The 21,301-nt window shown below is 41.2% G+C and overlaps 1 protein-coding gene across 6 annotated transcripts in view; it reads right to left on the bottom strand.

The window, feature by feature from the left end:
* The window catches only part of RAD51B (RAD51 paralog B), a 556,279-nt gene that overhangs the window by 129,562 nt on the left and 405,416 nt on the right, over positions 1–21,301 (bottom strand). The gene's annotated exons all lie outside the window — the stretch shown is intronic.

Genomic DNA, 21,301 nt, shown 5'->3' with positions numbered 1-21,301 from the left:
AAGTGATATTTCTGACCTAGCTCTATAAATAGAGCACTGGAAAAAACCCATCAGCTGCAAATGGCCCAGGGACCACACGCTATCTATTAAGTAAGTAACCACAGTCTCTGTGCTGCCATTTTAGATGAGAAAAAAAGTCCTTTGTTATTTATAATCTTCAGAGCTTTGAGATTCTCAAAATACTTTAAAGCTTTTAGTCTTCTTTCAGATTTACAAATAAAGGATCTGAAGCATAAAACCACACTATAACTGCCTCAATAGCATCTGCTCACTGAGGAAGGCATTTGGCCTGGTAAAGAATAAGGCTCTATCGTTTTGGTAAAGCAGTAAAGTTCATCCCCAATGTCTTCTGGCTGGAAGTGAGAGAGGTGACTGCAGTTCAGAGTCTTTACTTACACAACACTAGGCTGATCCGAGTTTCAATAAAACTTATTACCGAGGAAGGTAAGAAATGTGAAGAAGGCAAGAAAAGGTGGGGTAATCAGAACCTTTGGAATGCAAGTCTGGGATGGATTATTCCCCCACAGCAGAAGATAGAAACAGAGTTAGCTGATCACTAGGATAAAGACTGGTATGTACCAGCACACACCACTTAACTTGATTGGCTTTTGTGGGGGTAGAAAATACTCTTAACTTTCCCAGAGTCTTAGAGTGGTCATATAAGTTATCGTCCAACCTGGACACTTTTGAAAATGAAATGAGAACATTTTAATAATTATATTGAGATAGCAGAGATAAATCAGGACTGTTCTGGGCAAACCAAGATTCATATTTACCCTACAGAGATACCACGTAGGAAATGTCTAAAATCAGGATGAGATGCTCACCCTACAAGAAAATGGTCAGTCTAGAATCCATTTCATTTACTAACCAAAAGTTGTACAGGGGATACAGCTCAGGACTTCTCTGCAGTAACAACGATGGGTTTCAAACATAGCCAGGAAAACAACGGGCTTGAACCAGCATGTCTGAATAAAAAGAAGCAATTCCCTTCTTTTTAGTCCCTCTTCCCCTCAGCTCAGCTTCCAACATTCTCTAGGAGGATAGGGCCCTGAGTCCTTTCTCCAATAATCCAGCTTTCTCCTGCTACCTTCTATTTAAGGAGGAAAAATCTGTAGTTGGGTCTCCTGACTCTTTGAAAAGAACTCTTTAATTAAAAATAAGTTTGCTCACCAGAGAAAACACATATTCTCCTTAGGTAAATAAGATAAATTAAAGAAAACCAAAACCCAACCAGTTAAGAAAATCTGAGGCATTTTCTTTTTTAATTTGGACTTCGTTCAGTACAAGCCAGGAAGATGCTTATGTGAAATAGGCTTTCTTCCACAACAGCCTGTTCTATCTGCTCACTGTGAGCAAGTGAATTCCTCTAATCACACCGGTCGGCCCCCTTGGTATGAGCTTTGCTTTTCCACTCCCATTGTAGAATCCAAGGCAGCTGGATTCTGGTAAATCTCGTGTATACATGGTTATCATCTCATTTTTTTGGCCATTTGATATTTTTTCGAGTGACTTTTTTTTTTTTTTCCCTAGCTGAAACAGAAAGAACATAGACACTTATTGTGATTTCAGATTGTTTATAGCCTTGGCTGCTAGAAAAAAAATCATCTTCAGATATGCGTACTTAGCCAACTGCCTTTGGAGAAAACTGGGAGGGGTAAAATAGCGGCCTATCCTCTATCAGTCACACTTCCTGCGGAGATAGAAACTATAGTAAAGCAATATTGGGTAGCTTTATATATCCAAGGATATAGTCTGGACAAAGAGTAGGCCAGGTGATAGCCCACGTGACTGAAGAACAAAGGGACACACTAACAGCCATGGGGTTTGCCTTTGGGAAATTGGCTCACCAGACAAACCCAGGACTGGAGACAGGCTCCTTTCCCAAGCCCTAGGCTGCTGCAGAGCTGGGACCAGGTACTACTCTTGCTTTTGCTTCAGGCTGACACTGGAATCACTGGCTCTTTGCAAGTAATAGAGAGAGAAGGGAAAAAGAAATGCTGTTGTTTATCAGGAAATCTGTTCCTGAAGAAAACTATTTCTATGAAAACATAAGTGGCTTAAAAAAAATAATTACTACAAGAAGACATGTCAACTAAACGCAATGTCTAATCCTAGACTGGATCCTGGACCAAAACACAAAATTATCACAAAGGACATTATTGGGACACCTGGCAAAGTTTGAATTTGGCTGTTACATAATAAATAGCATTATGTCATTGCTAACTTCCTGGGTGTGATCATTGTATTGTGGTTATGTAAGAGAAGTTCTTTTTCTTAGGAGAGAAATGCTGAAGTATCTGGGGATGAGGGTCATGAGGTCTACAACTTACTCTCAAATGGTTCAGCAAAGATAATACTAGTAAATTCATATCATAAAAAATAACATGATAACAATAATATGAGAGCGATAAAACCAATGTAGCAAAATGTTAACAATCTAGGTGAAAGGTATATGGGAGCTCATTGTACTTTCCTTGGAACTTTTCTGTAGGTTCGAACTCTTTTTTTTTTTTTTTTTTTAAAAAGAAACATTAGCATGAAAGTGTACATTGGCCTACCTTATGAGATGACTCAAGTCACTGATATAAAATCAGGATATGGGACTCTATCTCTGGAGATATTGCTAGGGAATGGTTTCATATGTGTGTTTATGCATCGCGATTACCTGGTTCACTATTAAAAATGCAGGTCTTTGTCCCTACCCCAAATCTAATGCATCAGAATCTCTGAAGGCTGAGGCCCAGTTGTCTGCTTTCCCCGAGGATCCCTATTATACACTAAAGTTTAAAAAAAAAAAAATCGCATTCAGCATCTGTTGTTTTGCTTGCAACTGTAGGCATCTTAGACCCCATGGATAGTCCATGTACTGTCATGGACACATTTACATTAGAAAATCTCCACCCTGTACCCTGTGATGTGGCTCTGCATCTTTCATCATAGAAGACATCATTCTGGTGGATGCTCTTTGGCCCAGTTTTTAAGACTCCTATCCACTGACTTTATCCCCCACCCTACTTCCCAGAGGGAATAGAGCAGAGATGTAAATGCTCTTTAGAAATGCCATAATTCATCTAGTTGGAGTTGTTCTCAGAGGAGCCACCCAAAACCCTAATTTGGAAAGGAGGAGCCGCTGACAGCCTGCAGCATGACACAGGACAGGGCTAGTGATGGGGCCCAGGTCCCCACTCAGGCAGAGACCTTCATTAAGGTCCCTCCTCTGTCAGGATCCTTGACACCAAACATTGTGCAGCTTTCAGAGTTCAAGCTTCCCTTGGTTTCTTTAGTGAGAACAGAAACAGAGTGCAACAAGGGAGTAAAGAGAATAAAGTGGGTCAGGGGACAGAAGCCCAGAGCTGCGTTGAAAACTCCAGAGTACTTAAGTGCATCTGATGAATTCAAATTAAAGCTCACTAATAAATATTGCTTTGCTCCACTCTGCAACATTGGTCTAACCATTATTCCCATTTCACAGAGGAAGAAGTGACTTGACTACTGAAACCCACCCAGCCAGAGGGAGAGCTGGGGCCAGAGCTCAAGCATTCCATGACTTTCTGCTTTCCCAGCTGCCTCCCTTTCGGCATCAGTGCACATCCCTGTGGAGAATGCTTTTAATTATCACCTTGCCCAGAGTGTGAAGATTTATTGGTACGCTTTCCTCCGGCCCCATCTCAAGCACCCCTTTGGGAAGTGGAATGATCATCATGATAGGAATCAGGGTCTCTGCAGGCGTGGGAGGAAATGATGCCTGCGTGGCACATGTTTGTTGCCCCCGAGGCTCTGAGAAGGCGGTGGGGGTGGGGGATGCAGAGGAGTGGAGTGTAGAATAGTTTGGTGAGGCAATCCCAGTGTCCTCAGCACCCTGAGTTTTAGATAAGAACCCACAGGTTCTTTGGGTTTATTTTCCCAAACTAGTGAATTCAGCTTGGCTGCCGAGTTTCTTCAGTTCCGCCTGTGTTTCCTTGACCTCTGGAGCTGGACTTCCTGAATCAAGGCTAAGAGAGGCTGCTGCCCTTCTCTCTTTTTGGGGTGTGCACACACATGCACGTGGGCACTTACAACACAAAGCATATCCACATGGTCATCAGGCCAACACAAGGCTCACAACAAATTGCGGCCAGAGAGGAAAGGAAAACTCCATTCATGACAGGAATTCACAGTGGCCCCCAGATCACAAGTTGCAAGGTCCAAACACTGTGCAGATTGCCAGGGAGAAGGAACTGATAAACGAAACATGCTGATGCTAACGGGGTTATTTTAATTGGAGGAACTAGTTTGGTGGCAGAAGTCAGTACACATCCGCGAAATATGAATTCTTAAGCAAAGCAATTTCCTTCTTTCTTGAAGGCCATTGTTTATCTAGAAATGAGAAAGAACTATGGGTTGACTGAAAACGATTAGATTCAACAAAATCAAGACCACCAACCTGGTATAACTTGTTCCAAATCTCAGACATCAATTGATAGAAAACATTACACAAAGAATTATAGGGTAACATTTTGGGATAATTGGTATGTTCCAGGCAATAGGCTCAATACCTTACATGCATTATCTCCATGAAGGAGGCACCATTATCACATCAATTTTCTAGAGAAGTTGAGCTACAGAGAGAGTAAGTGATTACCTAAGGTCACCAGGCAAGTGGCAGAGCAAGGCTTCGAACCCAGCAGTCTGACTAGTCATTTCTTCCATGGTTTCTTTCAGCCATTTAGAAAGTATTGTAAGAACGACCATTCGTCTCTTTCTCTGGGAAGAAAAACTCATGGAGACGCCTTCACCCCATTTTCTAGATACTCATTTTTTTTCCTCATTAAATTGTAATATTCAATTTCTCATTCAGAATCATCTGTGTCTAGAGAAGCATATTTGAATACTGTTCCCTCCCAGTTGTTGGGAAACTCTCAGTCGTATGATAGATTTCTAGAAATTGATACCAAAGAAGAATAAATCTCCAGGTTCTGTATATATCCAACTAAAAATATGTAAAATAACCTTAGTTGCCAAAATCATGATTGGCTTTCCTCTATGACTCAAATCTCCACATCTGGTTCACCTTCTTTGCCAGAAGTACATGATTATATATCTTTTTTTTTTTTATATTTTAGGGTGTTTATGTATTTTATGATGTTTTAAAGTAGAATTGCTATGTTAATCACCCCGCTGATAATTACATTGTTTCTTTTATCAATGTTAACTCCACAATGAGAAAAATAAAGCAGGAGGTAAATGTGACAGAGTCAGAGGAGCCCCATGGGAAGCCAGTTAGTCCCTTTGCTCATCTGTAGTATGTTTGTGAGATGGGAAAGGGGACAATAATCACAGTTAACGTTTACGTGCACCCACTACAGCATGAGCAAGAAACAGTTCCAGGTGCATACGTGATAAAAATAAAAATCTCTTAATCATCTCAACAACAAATATGTGGGTACTATTAGGGCCCTTATCTTACAGATGACAAAACTTCACCCGCATAGTAAGTGATGGAGACAGGACTCGAACCGTGACAGTCTGACCCCAGAGTTCTGTTCCAGCTTTCCCCACAATTCCGACAAGCAGCCAGGCCTGGGGGTCCTTATTCCAGCTGACTTTCCATGTCGGCAGCTGAATTTGATGTTTTGCACACTGTATGTACGTCTGAGTGGATTATTATAATGTCCTTCGCCAAGGATGGCCCATAAAGTTTTCATGACATCACCATAGCCTCATTTTGTTTATGAAGCATGATAATAGTACAAACAGAAGAGTCATGTATTAAACATTGTTTTAGTAAAAAAAATTTTTATCATCATTGTTCTTAAGGAAAGTGACATGACTGAGGTCCGGCACTTAGGCACGCGCCAGAACTGGTACAAACATCCCTTGCATGCAGTCCTTGAGCCTCAGGACCTATTGCTTCACTCAGAGGACACATCATGCCCTTCCCTGACTGCTCAGGCACCTCTGTAACTATATATACAGCTCTGTGTAAGACCAACAGGATCACTGTGCCTGTTTTGCAGCAGCCCAAGCTCTAAATTAAAAACAGGACAACAGCAATAATACAGTAGCAACAACAAAATAATAATAAAATAAATGGTAGAAAAACCTCTGGGTTTGAAAATTTCCTTAAACTGATCATCAAGGGAAGGAAAAGGAGGGTTCCTTCTTGAAAGAGGCAAGTGCTTGCCAGCAGGAACCTAAAACTCATTATTATTCTGTATTTTCTTTTTGCAAGACTGAAGAGTTTTTCTGTCCTCCCCCCACCCCATCCCTATCAAAAGTATACCCCCCAAGACAATCTCAAAGTTTAATAGTAGCAAACTCTGGCTTCAAAAAAATAAATAAATAAATAAATAAATAAATAAATAAAAACTCAAAAACCCATAGTGGTTACAAAACAGCTTTGTGTGAAAGAGGACAAGTTTTCTCTTAAGAGAGGCTAATTTCATAGGGTTGGGAAAAGAGAGAGATGAGGGGGGAAACGCTCCACAGAGGAAGGGGAGGAGGGAGAGGAGGGGATAAAGGAGGAAGAATCGCTGGCTTTAAAAAGCAACATTGTCCAGAGAGGTGAAAAGGAACAGATGGCCGTGGAGAATGTGGCCCTCACAGCCCTGAAGAAAGGGGCGATGCTGACAGATCTTGCTGTTTCCCATTGATGCCTGAATGTTCTAGCGTGGGGAGCCGAGGCCAGTGCAGGGGACAGACCTCTGTTCCCAGAGGCTCACTGGGGCACTGACGCTGAGGCTCGCTGCGAAAAAGAGCCTGCGATGGGGGTGGGGAGGCGCGCAGCTGTGGCCGCAGAGGGAAGGGCGATGCGGGCGCGGAGGCTTCCACGGCCTTTTCTTCTGGCCACGCCTGGAGGGTCAGCTCCGCACTGGTCTCTTTGCCTTGGCAGAGGTGAAGGAAAGGACAGCAGCTGGGGCCCAAAGTGTTGGTATCGTCTCTTGAAACACACTGAGGGAGACACGTCTGGGATAAAATAGGTAGCTTGGGAGAGGGAAATAGAGAAAATACTCCAGCTGCTTTTACAGAGTTGCGATTTTCGAACTATAATAAAAAAGAAATGTGGGTCTTTAAAAGAGGTCAGAGGATCCTGCCAAGTAAATCCTATATTATTTCACGGAGTTTCAGGGCAGAGGAGTAATTTGCCAAAGGAACCTAAAAATGAGTTGGTAGCAGATACAGGAAGGAATTTAGAAGTCAGACTCAGAGGTCTGAGTGAGCCTCAAAGAGGCGAATTGAAAGTTGGGCTTTGCGAGACACAGCGGGATGACAGGAGGAGGCAGAGGGGCCTACAGCACCCAGGGTGTGTCCTGTGGGTGCAAGGGACTGGCACCTGGATGGGCTGCTTGTAGGCTTGGTGTGTGTAGTTGCACCATCCCGGAGGATGTTACTGGAGACTCACAAGTGACCATAGAGTAACACTCTAGCCTCCTGGGAGGGGAAGGCCTGACAGCCAGCCCCGCCACACGGGCCGGGAGAGTGGGCAAAGAGGGGAAAGGGTTTGCCGAAGCAGCGATTATGAAGAGACCCATAAACTTTAGGGGACAAAGATGTAATCTGTGTAATTTCCTTATTATAATTTTGATCTCGAAAATGTTTGTTCCAAATGACCTCCTGACTTCTCCCTCTGCCCTCGAGAGGGTGATGATAAAATTCAGCCCTACTCCTGCCCACCAAGGAGGAGCTACGGTCTTCCCAGTTTATTGTCTGGTTGGCCCACAGAGAACTGCACGAGCCCAAACCATTTCTCTAGATTTGATTTTCCTTTCTCTTCTTCCCTAACCCACCAAATGAGAGAAACCTGAACTCAAGGCTGAGGGCCTAGAAACAGAGGGGCATGAGTTTGGAGAAACAGATCCTTCATCGGAATTATCACTTGGAAATATTCCCACATGTCTCAGAACCCCATAAACATCTCTCATCTAACCCTCAGTGGGGGTAAGGGAAGTGAAAAGGGGGCTCTAAATAAATTTCGAGACCTGACAAGCTTACCTTTACCTGGGCTAAGTCTTCATTTCCACGTGAAAGAGCCTGTCACAATGGCCATCGAGCCCCTTGGTGTGTACTGTATGTACATCTGACTTACTGAGAAAATTCCCAGGAGCAGCTTAGTTAAAAAAAGATCAACCATGATGAAGACCTTGCCTTTTATTTCCCTGATTCATCCAAATTGCTCCCCAGGCGCTGTAGATTTAGAAGCACCACTAATCATCCTTATAAACAGCCCAGCCACCGCTTAGAAATTACTTTGTATAGCTCCTAAGTGAAATTCCCCCGGGGGATAGAAGATGCCCCAGGCTTTAACAATCAAAACATAACAGCCTCAGTATGAGAATAGAAGACAAGTACACTTTGACATCCCAATTGAAACTCCAGGCTGAATCCCACACACAAGAATGTAATTACCTTTCCCAGTTTGCCGGTACACTAAAGAAATTGGAGAAGTGGAATACCTATTAGGTCCGCACTAATCCTCCTCCTAAATTCAAAGCAAGGCTAGTCCCTGGAATTCATTTCGGAGTATTCTTATGCTCCACTATTGTTAACCAGCTCAATTGATAAGTGCTTGCAGCTAATAATGCTTTCTACTGAGCTCACCCCCTCCTCTTTCCCAGCAGCTCAAAGCACTTTACAAATATCACCTCATTATTCTTTATAACACTCAAGTGAGCCTGATAGGTGGAAAGGTTCATTATCTTCTCCTTACCAATAGGGGAAATAGACAAAGGAAGAAGTGACTCGTTTGCACCAACAAAGCAGAGGCAGAACTGGAACTAAAACTCAGCCGTCTTCCTGACTCCGAATATGCACATGTCCTATGTCAGCTTGTAAAGCCATTCTGCTGACAGGGCAGGATTTTCTAGTTGTGGGCTGTGTTGTAATCAACAGGTCCACAGAACTGGAGCACTGGCTAGAGGGAAAAGGCCAGCGGCCTAGATAGTGAAACCCCACTGAAATGGCCTTAACTAGTGCGGACAAGTCACGTCACCCCCGAGTCTCAGTGTCCTCCTCAGGAAAAGGTGGGGGTTGATGAGAGGATTGTTAAGGTCCTTTCCAGCTCGTAGATAATTAGTGAAGTGAGCGTTTCAGAAGAGGAGTTTTATTTTTTATCAGCACTTTGTGATGCCCTGGGCTTCGTTTCTCTTGTTAAGCCTGAAACAGCATCATCGTCTCTTTTGCTCTGTCATCCGTTGTCCACTCAAATGATAGCAGGGGTCAGAACAGTTGGTGTGAGGTGGAAAGTGCAAGAGGTAGTCTTGGGGCATCAAGGCCAAAGACTTAAGAGAGATGGAGACAGGCAAGAAGCCGGAAGATAGAAGACTGGAAGGATCATAAAAAGAACTGGCAAACGACATTTTGAGCTGTGCCTGGGCTCTACCCAGGACCACTCCTTACATTCCAAGACACCTATGTGAAATGCTTCAAAGTATAAGAAGGCCCCAAAGCAACAGGGTTTGCTTTAGTTTTTCTAAATACAGAATTCATTTGTCATCGCCAAACCCATAAGAACAGTGCTGCAAAGTACCCTGCAGTGGCGTTTTCCCATTGAAACAGAATTTCATTTTCGTGAAGTAACACTGATGTGCCTTCAATTAAAACTGAGTTTTACAGGTGGCTTCATAGTTTACGATTTGTGTTACTTGAGCCAGATATGCCTGAGCCTTTAGAAAACCTGTAGTGTTTTATTTCTCTGATCTTTTATACTTCCTTTCCCTAAATAATGCTTCAATATTCTTTATTTGTGACAACGAGAGTTGGACAGACAGGACATTTAGTAAAATCAACATTTGTTTGTGGGAGACGCAGCCCCCACAACGAGAATAATGACCTTGGAAAGAGTGTGGGGTGATGGGCTGATCACAGTGACTGGATATAAAGGACTGACTGTGCAGTTGCCAGAAAGAAACACATTTTTGTAATATCTCAGTTGTTTCTATTGGCCTGGCCTTCCTTGCACTCACCATGGGAACTGAGTCAACAAGTTTGCTTGCTTTTATTCCAGTGATTACAGTGTATTCGTCCCGCTCCCGCCGCCCCTCCCCGCTCCCCTGCCACAGAGGAAAAAAAAGGAGTAAAGAACAGATATCTCCAGAAAGCCAAAAGCTTGATGGTACAAAAAAAATGGGTATAATTTTATTTATCTTCAAGTCCAGCTGTAAAAGCGACTAGTTGCAAGCTTAATTCCATCTGCTCTCCCTGAGGACCTCAGCCTGACCTTGTGGACCCTTCTTTCTGGGAAGTTAAAGAATTTCCAGGATTAGCTCAGGTCCTGAGGCTGCCAACTGTGACAATCTACAAAGCTCTCTTAGGTAATGATTCAGATCCCACTTCTGCTCAAGGCCAAGATAGTCCCTAATGAGTTGGAAATATTCTCATTTCCTGGACCTAGACCATAAGTCAAATTGAACGCGGAAGAATTTCAGAAGGGCAAGCTTAGTACCTCTGCATGCTAAAGACTCAACAACTGATATATCTGTGACATCAGAAGTGTAAATGAACTTGAAAAGCGAATATTGAGTGATCATCAGAAACAAGGCTAAAAAACAATATTGAAAGGAAAAGAAAGAAGGAGAGAGAGGGATGAGAGCTGGAGAGAGAGAGAGAGAGAGAGAGAGAGAGAGAGAGAGAGAGAATATGAGAGGAAAAGAACCTCATAAATTTAATAATAATAATTGATCTCCACCACCTGATTCTGGAGGAAAGGATCTCCCAAACTAAACTTTTAAATTCTCTAGCAGAAGGCCAAGAATCCAATATTCGTCAGGTAAAATGCCAAATTCTTCTCACCATCACAATCTCAAGGTGACAAAAGAGGAAGGACAAATCGATACTCTCAGTTTATTGTTGGTGGTCTGGAGAAGAGTAAGGCTTTAGATCCTACCAGGAATCACACTAATTTAATGTAATTTAGAAGTCTCCCTAATCTCTCCTCACTTTCTTTCCCTGGATCCCCTAATTAGTACAAACATCTGGGTAGTTAATGGAACACTGAGGTAAGTTTTCAACTTGAGTCTGTGACTAACTTATTTTGTGGCCTCCTTAAGCCTCGGTTTCCCCATGTGATAAATGAGGGAGTAGGATTAGAGGGCCTCTAATATCTCTTCCGTCTCTATGATGCCCTCCTGATATTGCATTTTTGCATAGATTGACTCCAGCGTTTTTCCAAGCCACGGTATATTTTTTATCTTTTAAGTTTCATCCAATGCTGATTCCCAGGGATCCCTGGAAGTGTCTGATGAGTCTCAGGTCATGAATTCAAGCATCACTGGCCAGAGGAATATTTACTTCTCTTCACTCCTACAGAGGAAAGTTAATGTCAGAACACTTGTGTTCCAGGTGACCTCATTCAGGAAAATCCACTGGCATATGCCAATAGATATGATCAAAAACGAGTAAGGATAAAGGCCCTAAAGGGAAGATTTAGTATGGGAACCAGAATTACAACAGGATAAGCACTCTGTGAACATTGAGAAAATAAATGGGTAGCTTTTTATATAAATGACTAAAACTTCGAGGTTTAGATGTTTCCACTGTCCAAGATTTGCAATGTAGTTGTGACCCAGCTCAGCAATTGTATCTATGACAATGGATTTCTACACTGTTAGCTGAGGAAATTTTATGAACAGTCAGTAACTCCAAGGAACTTTTCATTCAAGGATTCCAAAATGTTATGTAAGTATTATTTCTTATGATCCCAAACAGATGTGGCAATCAGGGTTTCTATTTGAGAAATAAGGAACATTTTACAGACTCGTTCAGATTATAGAGTAAGCTATGACTTAAACAGAGACTCTAACAAGTCACTCACAGAATTATCGGGATTCCTAATGGGCTCCACATTATCAGAACACCAGGGTTTAAAACAGTAGAGAGAAAATCAGAAGATTCATTGGAAAACATAGGTCCATCTCGATTTTCAGTATCAGATCTCCCTGGCAATGCAGTGGTCATTTGCTTACTACTTTACTTGGAAGTCTTCTGAAGCCTGAACAGGATGGACCAAATCTAGATTTGTCAAAATGACTAATACAGATACTAATGTATATTCCTTTTTTTTTTTTTAAATGTATGTTTCCACTTTTCTAGCAATCTAAGTGTCCATCAATAGACAACTGGATAGAGATGTGTTACGTACGTACAAAGGAATATAATTAGGTCCTAAAAAAGGATAAAATCTTACCATTTGTGACAGCATGGATGGACCTAGAGAGTGTTAAGCTAAGTGAAATAAGTCAGACAAAGATAAATACCATATGATTTCACTTATATGTGGAATCTAAGAAACAAAATAAAGGAATAAATGAAACCAAAATAAAAAGAAACAAACCTATAGATAGATACATAGAACAAATTGATGGTTGTCAGGTGGGAAGGGGGTTGGGGGCTGGATAAAAACGGTGAAGAGATTAAGAAGTACAAATTGGTAGTTATGAGACAGTCATGGGGATGTAAAGTATAGCATAGGGAATATAGTCAATAATATTGTAATCACTGTATGGTGCCAGATGGGTACTAGACTTATTGCGGGAATCACTTCATAAGGTATATAGATGTCGAATCACTAAGTTGAACACCTGAAACTAATATAATATTGTATGTCGACTGTAATTGAAAATTAAAAAATTTTAAATGTAAAATAACAAATTAATTTTTAAAAAGTGATATTCCACTTTTCTGTATTATCTTTCTGGACAATTCAGAATGCAGCCTCCATAAGATAGACTAACATTTAGGAAACTTTGGTAGATCTGATATATTAAACAATAAAGAAAAACAGAAAATAGTATGTGTACTATGGGTCCAACTTTTGAAAAAAAATTACATATTTATATACATAGAAAAGTTGCTAGAATTATAAACACTGATATTTTACATTATCTTACAATGACAGCATCATAGTTTTTATTTTCTTTTTTGCTATCTACATTGGTATATGCAACAACATGGATAAATTTTATAAATACGATGTTGAGCAAAAGAAACCAGTACCAAAGATAATCTACTACTATATGATTCCATTCGTATGAAGTTCAAAAACAGGCAAAACTAATTTATGGTTGCGGAAATCCAGATAGCTGTGTTACCTTTGGGGGCCAGGGGAAAGGGTGCTGATAAGATAGGGTAGTGACAGGGGAGCTTCTGAAGTACCGTCAGTGTTCTGTTTCTCAGTCTGGGTGCTGGTTACATGTGTGTTTGCTGAGAAAGTTCATGGAGTCACACATTTATGATGTATAAACATTTTTGTTTGTGTTATGCTTCATTTTAAAAGTTACTTAAAATAAAGCAAAACCTGAATCTAGGGTCTTCCTCACATATATACTGTCAAGAAATCTAGAGAAATGACCCTTTTTATGGGGGCGGGGGGCGGGAAGAAGCATTTATTTCCAACTGTACTTGCAATCGTATAATTGTTTCTTTAGAATGGTGGCAATCACAATGAGACAATGTCTCCACAGCGCCATCTCAGAGAAATCCGACTCCATAAAGCAGGAAGAGAAACACATTTTTGTCATCGAAGGGTCCTGATTCGTGGCTGTCTCCATCCTTCACACCTCCCCTTGACATTTTATTAATGGTGATTCTGGAAATCTAAGTTTTCATTTGACTCAGGCTAACTATAGGGGTTGATGAATCAGCCTGCACCAGATGCAGCCAGCTACATTGGGAGGTACTCCTGCGCTGAGCTTACATTCATAAAAACAAGCTAAAAGTGGCTAAATCTGCTAGAAGAGATGCTTTGTAAAGGCGGGGACATTGTATCCCCAGTGCCTAATCCAAGACCTGGCATAGAATAGGGGCTCAATAAATATTTTTGTAGTGAGTGAGTGTATGACTTCATTTTTAAAAAGAAGAAACTGTTACAGCTCAAGTAGGCATTGCCATGGATGGCAAAGGGAAGAGGAAAAAAATGGAGTACAATGACATACATTTGATTGGTGACATGTATCGCTGATTGTCCCTTCGGTGTTCTTCAGGTTAGCTAAGTCTGTCTAACTAAGGCATGGGGAGATGTGTTTCTGGAGATATTTGGTAAAACCATTTAGAATAGCACTGTCCAATACAAATATAATATAGCCCACAAACGCAGTTAACATTTTTCCAGCAGCCACATGAAAAATATAAAAAGAAAAAGGCAAAATAAATGTTAATGATATATATGTTTTACTTAGTACAACACATCCAAAACATTATCATTTCAGCATGTAATCAATATGAAAATTAAGACATTTTAAATTATTGTCCTCAATACTAAGTCTTTTAAATCCAGTGTGTATTTTACACTTACAGCACATTTCAAGTGCTTAATAGCCATATGTCTAGTGGCTATTGGATCAACGGTGCAGGTCTAGGAGGATATCTATTTGGTGGAATTACTTTCAGCAAAGATGAATGGGGTGTGTGTGTGTAAAAGAGAGCTGGAGAGGGAGAAAGAGACTGACTTGATGGTATTTAACACCGATTCCATCTGTTCTGAAGTCAGCTGTGTTCCAGTTCTTAGTTTCCATAGATATGCCAGTGTCCTTATGATAATTCTCACTTTCCGCTTAAACTACTTTGAGTATGGTTTCTGTCACATGCAATAAAAAGTCCTAACTAATACAGATAAACATAGAGAAAACATGTCCATGAGTGCCTCTTGCTTTATAGGCACAATGCCTGCAAACAGTTGACACTAAAACAACATTGTTGAATTTATAAATAAAGAAATGGAGTTATTAACAAAAAAACTATTCTGAAGGTTTTTCTGTCACTTGCTGTAGGTTGCAATCAATTTGTACATCACTTTTGAGAACAAATGAACCAAAGTTCAGTTCCAACTTGAAGAATTCCAGGTGCATTTTGGCTGTAAATTCTGAATCAAACAGGAGTTTAATAAGGTGCAGGTGCTACAAGTTACCTGGACACTATCCCTCTGAGACGGCTGCAATGTAAAAGAAATGAAAATAACAGCTTTTCTATCAGCCAACATACCTCCTGCTTCATCTCAGGGTTTGTCTTCCTGCCAACACACATTTACTTCTGTGTCTTCAGTTAAACATGGAACTGGAGTTTGAGGGGAATGGGTCAGCAGTTTAACTTGGCTTAGGAAAAAGCAGCAGTTATCCCTATACCGCTGCCTAAATCCCTTTGTGTCTTACATACCAAAAATAAGTTTGGTATTTCAGTATTGTTTTTCATTCTGTTCTATTAGATCCAGACATGCATGGGAGAGGTAATATCAGTGAATGTACAGTTTCATCTTGATTCCAATTTTTCCATATCACGAACGAGTCTTTGCATATGCTGCATGGTTTCTGAGATACTTTTACAGGCAGTTTAGTGCCAGTAAGATGGAAAGGTAGGACTCAATAAAAGGCAGAAACGATCACCTTCCCACTGCTTGATAGGAAGCCACTTCCAGGACTGGGAAGAGATACACTGAATTCCATGAAGAGCAGTTCTGAGTCAGCTCTCAAAATCTCTGGTGCTAAAGGCACATGCAACCCAGTGAGACTGGAGGAGATAGGAAGGGCCAAAGGGGTACTAGGCAGTATCAGGGCAGATAGTCAGAAAGGGCCGAAGAGCAAGCTCTCTGTGGTGTTCTGCTGTTAAAATTCCTGGATGAGCCCTGCACGGCTTGACTGGAGGAGGAAATTTGCAGAATTTGCTGTAACTCCTGCCATCCAGAGAGGTGTAAGATATTTAATGGGTGCCTAACAGCAAAGAAAGGAATGGGGAATGGTGTGTTATTGCTACATCTGTATGAGTCATAGGCTTATAAATGCTTTATATCCTGTATAGCTCATTCCGCAGTTGAGTTGGGAACTTAACCCTGTTGTCTGTGGAGCTGTGCCTGATTCGCCCTGGTTGAAAGGGTTATGCAGGTCAAAGAATCCTCGACCTCTAATACTCAGATTTTCTGCGCATCGTAATTACGAGTGGAAGAGAAGCTTAGCATACTGAACCTTCAGGAAAGCGGGACTCCTGGGTTCTGCCAATGGCTCGTATGTGGCCTTATGTAAGTGCCTGCTTTCAGTTTCCATTTGTGAAAAGGGGGCAACAATAACTAACTTCCAAATGATATTGTCCTAAATGTTGATGGGAACACATCTGAAGAAACTGCAAACTTTGGAATGAGTGCTGAGGAAACAGAGCGGATGAAATAGTTAAGGGACTGCCTTAAGTGACCACAGTAGTGGCCTAAGGCATAAAATTCTGGAGCCCAGCTCTGGATTTCAATTCTGGCTCTGCCACTTATTAGCCATTTGCCTTTGAACGAACTGCGTTACCGCTTAGTGCCTCAGTTTCCTCATGTGTAAATCAGAGATAGTAACAGTACCTACCTCATAGGTACCATTAAATGAGTTCATATGTTAAATGCCTAGAGCAGTATAGGGGACATACAAAAATAAATATCAGCAAACTTGGCTATTAATAAGAATCGCATACTTTCATCTTTTGAGCTACAAGAACACAAAATCTCTAGTCCGTCTCAGAAAACACTCTTTCACAGATGAGAAAACCAAGGGCCAGAGAGGTCAAAGTCAGTCAATAGAACTAATTTTCTATATCCTAGCCAGCTCATCGGCAGAGACAATGACATTTCTGAACAATTATTCTTAGAAAGTGACCTAAGTGTCATCATTGGATGCTCTTAATGCTGGATTCGGACCAGAAGTTAAGACATTTCCTTTTGGGTGCAGTCCTGGGGGACAAATTAGGCCTTAGTCGTTCTTATCTGCCTGACAGGCCCTTCTGAGAAACACAGAAAGCATGGGAGAACATTTGGCTAGTGGAAAACAGTGACATCAAAGTGTTCAGCCTGAAATTGCCAGGGCGCTTATAGGAAGCGGCTGCTAGTGGATGAAAGACCAAAATCTATCCCATTGATAAAAGAGAGTTTTGGAAGAAAGAGCTAAGCTAAGCCCAGAGGTTTCCATTTCTGCTGTGAGGGCTGAGGGAAGCCTTCACCTTGACGTGATGCAGCAGGGAAGGGTGGTGGTAGGCCTGGCAAGCCGCCCACTGCAGAAAGGCTGTGGCCCAGCTGACAGGAAAGTCAGGCTGAGCTGTCCCACTATTCCCTGGAGATTTGGATCAAGCTCATAGCCAGGGGAAGTGGGGATTAACACAATGTGGTGTCCGAGCTAATGAGTTAGCAAAACAGAGACAGATGGCAATTGCAGTAACTTAACTCGCTATGCGCTCCCATAAGCTTCTCCGCTGTCTTCATGCTATCTAGCCCAGCAACCCAGCAGCCCTCTCCATCCATCCCAAGATCAGGTCACAGAGAAATTATCCTGCATAAAAAGGAGCTCTAATACTGCTTTCTAAACACAACTGTCACCCACCAGAGGGGTACAGTGGTGGGGAGGAGGTCTTTCAGACAGCTTCAGAAAGAGACTGACCCCTGGTTCTAGAGGAAAGGTGAGGCTATTTTTATTGAATTGTTTTATACTTGACATATAATTCCTCATAACAATTGCTTAAAAGGTATACGGCCGCATATAAGAAAGCTAAAAAGGGATGTAATTTGTAATTTGGGGAGGAAGCAAGAAAAAAGAACATTTATTCTGACACTAAACCAAGTTTCTTATAGTCAGAACTATAGGCTGTGGAATAGGCATTTACCACATGTGATAAATGATTCTGTGCACTCTTAGACCAGCATGCCAGCCTGGCCACTTGGGGAGGCAAACAACTGCTTTACAAGTTATCTACCATCCTGTGCCTTTTTTTTATGGTTTTCTTCTGCTTCTTTTCCAATGATCATTGTTTCCACGAGGCATCATTGTGCCAGCTGCTCACAGACACACCTGGCATCGAGGCCAGTTAGGACAAAGACATATTGAAAACTCCTGCCAGATATTTTTGAAAATTGCTTCATTTTTATAATAATAATAATAAAAAAATCTCTTTAAAGATGAAATTCCAACCATGCAAACAACAGAAGACTTTCCAGAACAAAAAAAGGTTTTGAAAAAATCTTTGATTTTGGTAAATGATTATTTTTCCCCCTATTCTACCTAGTTATTTCATTCAATAAGAAACTTAAACAAATTAAATTAAATGTCATTAACTCAAATGAGTTTTACTTTTGCAAAGTGAAAAGCTGACTCATGAGAAGAAACTTCAGTGGTCACTGAATTATTCAGTAGAACATGTGCCTAAATAGGGATATTGAGAATGAAGCTTGTAAGAAGAAAGTATATTCCTCACTCCCACACAAACCTCCCACCCAGTGACCTTCTCAGGGACTACCTGTTCAGCTCTATCTTCCTAAAGCAATATTGGGACTGACACAGAGTACAAGTGATCAGCTGTAAGAATCTGCAGCTGACCTGGTGGCAGGTCAACTTTAGACCAAATGATGTCTGGGGAAATATTTATATTCTCACCTGATCATATGCTTGATAATAAGAGGCAGCAAAATATGCTGGTGGAGAGCGTGAACAGAGAGTGCAGAGAGTAACACGCTGAGGGAACCAAAAACAGCCTTTCTGGAAGTGGAACTTAATTGTGGAACACGCTTTGCAAGCCTAAGGGTCAGCTAGCTGCCTTTCATGGGAAGTAACGAGGCACAACCTCCTTGTTCAAAGAGGAGGACAGCCAGGAGAAGCGAAACTGATAAATGATCAACATCTAGCACAGTTACATTTCCTCCTACGTGTATGTGTATCTGGATTTTACACCACAGGGTTTCTCAACCTTAGCACTGACATTTTGGTCTGGCTGTGACGCATTGGTGGGAGCTCCTTGTGCACTGCAGGATGTTTAGCAGTATCCCTGGGTGGATGCCCTCCGGTTATGACAACTAAAATGACTTCAGACATTGCCAATGTCCCCTAAAGGGCCACACTGCCCCAAAATGAGAACCACTGGTACACTAGTATATCTGGTAGAGCTTAAGACTCTGAAAAAGCTTAAATAGAGACTTTATAATCATCTTATGGTGGCTACTTTGAAAAGTTAAATGATTAGCTTATAAAATATGTTTTTTTTTTTAAATTTATCTTGTTTAACCAGAATCCAACTCCTAAGTATCCAAAGAGATGAAAATACTAAAGGGGAATTAGCACCAAATGACAAGAGGCATTAGATCACAGGAGAAAATTTTCAGAGTAAAATAAGAATTAATGATTTTTTCTTCCAGTTTTGGTTTCTAACCTAGAAAGAGGGGATCAGAGTAAACTAAAGAACTATAATGAATATAAATAAGACCATCTAATATCAGAAAGTACAGTGGTCTGAGTCTAAAGACCAACAGAGTTGGGCCCAGTTGGGCCAGAAAAAGTCATCTGACACTGTGCTAGTGATTTAACATGAGGTTCCCCACCCCCTCCTGACTTGTTCACAAGAGTTCTTTCAGCTTTAACCGTGGCACCTTCATATTCCAGGAAGCCATCAACATGCCATCAGGATATGTCTTTAAAGTGATATTTTAGAGTAAACAGGATACATTTGTGCTGGTTCAATCAGTGAGATGGCTGGCTCACATTAATGCTAGATAAGGGAATACAACCTCAAAATCTTAATTTTATTAGCCCTGGTGAGCAAACCAACTGTACTAGTAGAATTTAAAGAGTATTAAGTACTGAGTCCTTGTTGGGAGGTTCTGTTTTTCACCTAGAATGCCTGACACAGTGTCATCTGCAGTGGCTGTTCTTTCAATAAATGAATGAAGCGATGGTTTTAGAACTCAATTATAGAAAAACTCTACTCGATAGCTTTTAAATAGAAATCCATTATGATCAATTTAAGGGAATCAGGAAATAAATCAGTATTGCTTTAAGTAAAGCTTACATTAATAAAATTCTTCTAAAAAATAGGTAAAAATATATTTCCCAGGGATGCCAACCTGGTAAAGTAGAAAGACTGGAATTCTAGTGAGCCAAATTTCTTCCTAGCTAACCAGCTCTGTGATTCTAAAAAATCATTTACTGTCAGAGGGACTTGGCTCCGTTGTCACTTCCAGCAGCTAAATTTGGTGATTGATAGGATAAAGAACAGAAAATATACAGGGAAACTGGAAAAAGTCAGGGATTTAGAAAAAAAAAACATGAAAATGATTTCATGGCTTAGATTCTGCTCTTTTACTTTAGAAGCCTATCAATAGGTGCTGATTAAACTTATCCTATCGATCGACTCTACTTAAATTATAATTGAAGTGCCCACCTCATTTATTTTTCCAAGACTGGAGTCACTACTCTCAAACTGAAGGTTGCCTTACATGTGTTTACACAAAGCATCATGGCCTTGATGGAGGCAGAATTAGAACACAGCTTTTCTCTAGCAATCCAAGTATTCTAACTGAACACTGAGAATCCTGAGACTACAACAAAAGATTTGGGATTGCATTTTCACTGAAATGACACTGACTGGGGCGGGGGTGTCAGCCTGACTTCTGGGTGACTTATGGCACAGACACAGCCCAGAGACATGACTTTTCTGTTTCTGTTTCAACTGATGACTATGAGACTGTAAAAGCAAGTGATCCCTATTCTATCCCCATGCTCTCTCTCTATGGAGAATTCTAATATGATTAAATACTCTTAATTATATACACACACTGACATCCTGAGGAAACTGATGAGAACTACTTGGCAGAAAGCATGGGTGTCTCTATCAACTCTAACCATCTGGGGCCTGCTGGGGCACTAACCATGATCCTTGGCTTTTACTCACCAAGTGAGATGGCATTTTGTGACCATGTGTGTGGTCAGTTAATCATGTGCGTTTCAATTTGACTGGGTGTATATGCTCTGCAATTTCTCTTTGCTCCCCTTGTAGTCTTAGCTTTTCAAGATGACCAAAAACGCCTGTCAGAGAGGAACAATTGGGAGGGAAAGTAGCCTCCTCATTGGCCAAATGGAGCCAAACAATTCTACACAGTTCCGAGAAGTTACTAAGAAGCACACTTGAAGCACGAGAACATCTCCAGAACCCCAGGGCTTTGAGAAAAGAGACAATTTAAGAAAATGACAGCGAAATAAAAGCCTGGAATTTCAGGAAGTGGTTCCAGGAACAATGAGCATATAAAAATAGATTAGAATCACTTTTTCCAGACAATCCACTTTCATAGATAATGCAGCCATATGACAATAACTAGCATTTATGAGTACGTGAGTACATACTATATGTTTATAGATACCACAGCAGCCACCAACAGCGGAAGAGGGTGAGTGGGTCCCTTTGCGATCAGCAGCCTCCCTCTTCACCCTGCTCTAAATTCACCACACCCGTGGGAGCCTAGCTCACCAGCCTAGCAAGCGCTGTCCTGATTAAAATGTGATGTCCCTGGTCACTAACAGTTCTCTTAGGAAGTGAAAGGAAAGTAGCC

The sequence above is a fragment of the Rousettus aegyptiacus genome, unplaced genomic scaffold, assembly GCF_014176215.1.
Source record: "Rousettus aegyptiacus isolate mRouAeg1 unplaced genomic scaffold, mRouAeg1.p scaffold_m13_p_3, whole genome shotgun sequence".
In the NCBI taxonomy this organism is placed as follows: Eukaryota; Metazoa; Chordata; class Mammalia; order Chiroptera; family Pteropodidae; genus Rousettus; species Rousettus aegyptiacus.
Note: the sequence above shows the minus strand (reverse complement) of the source record. Positions and strands in the feature narration are given on the sequence as shown.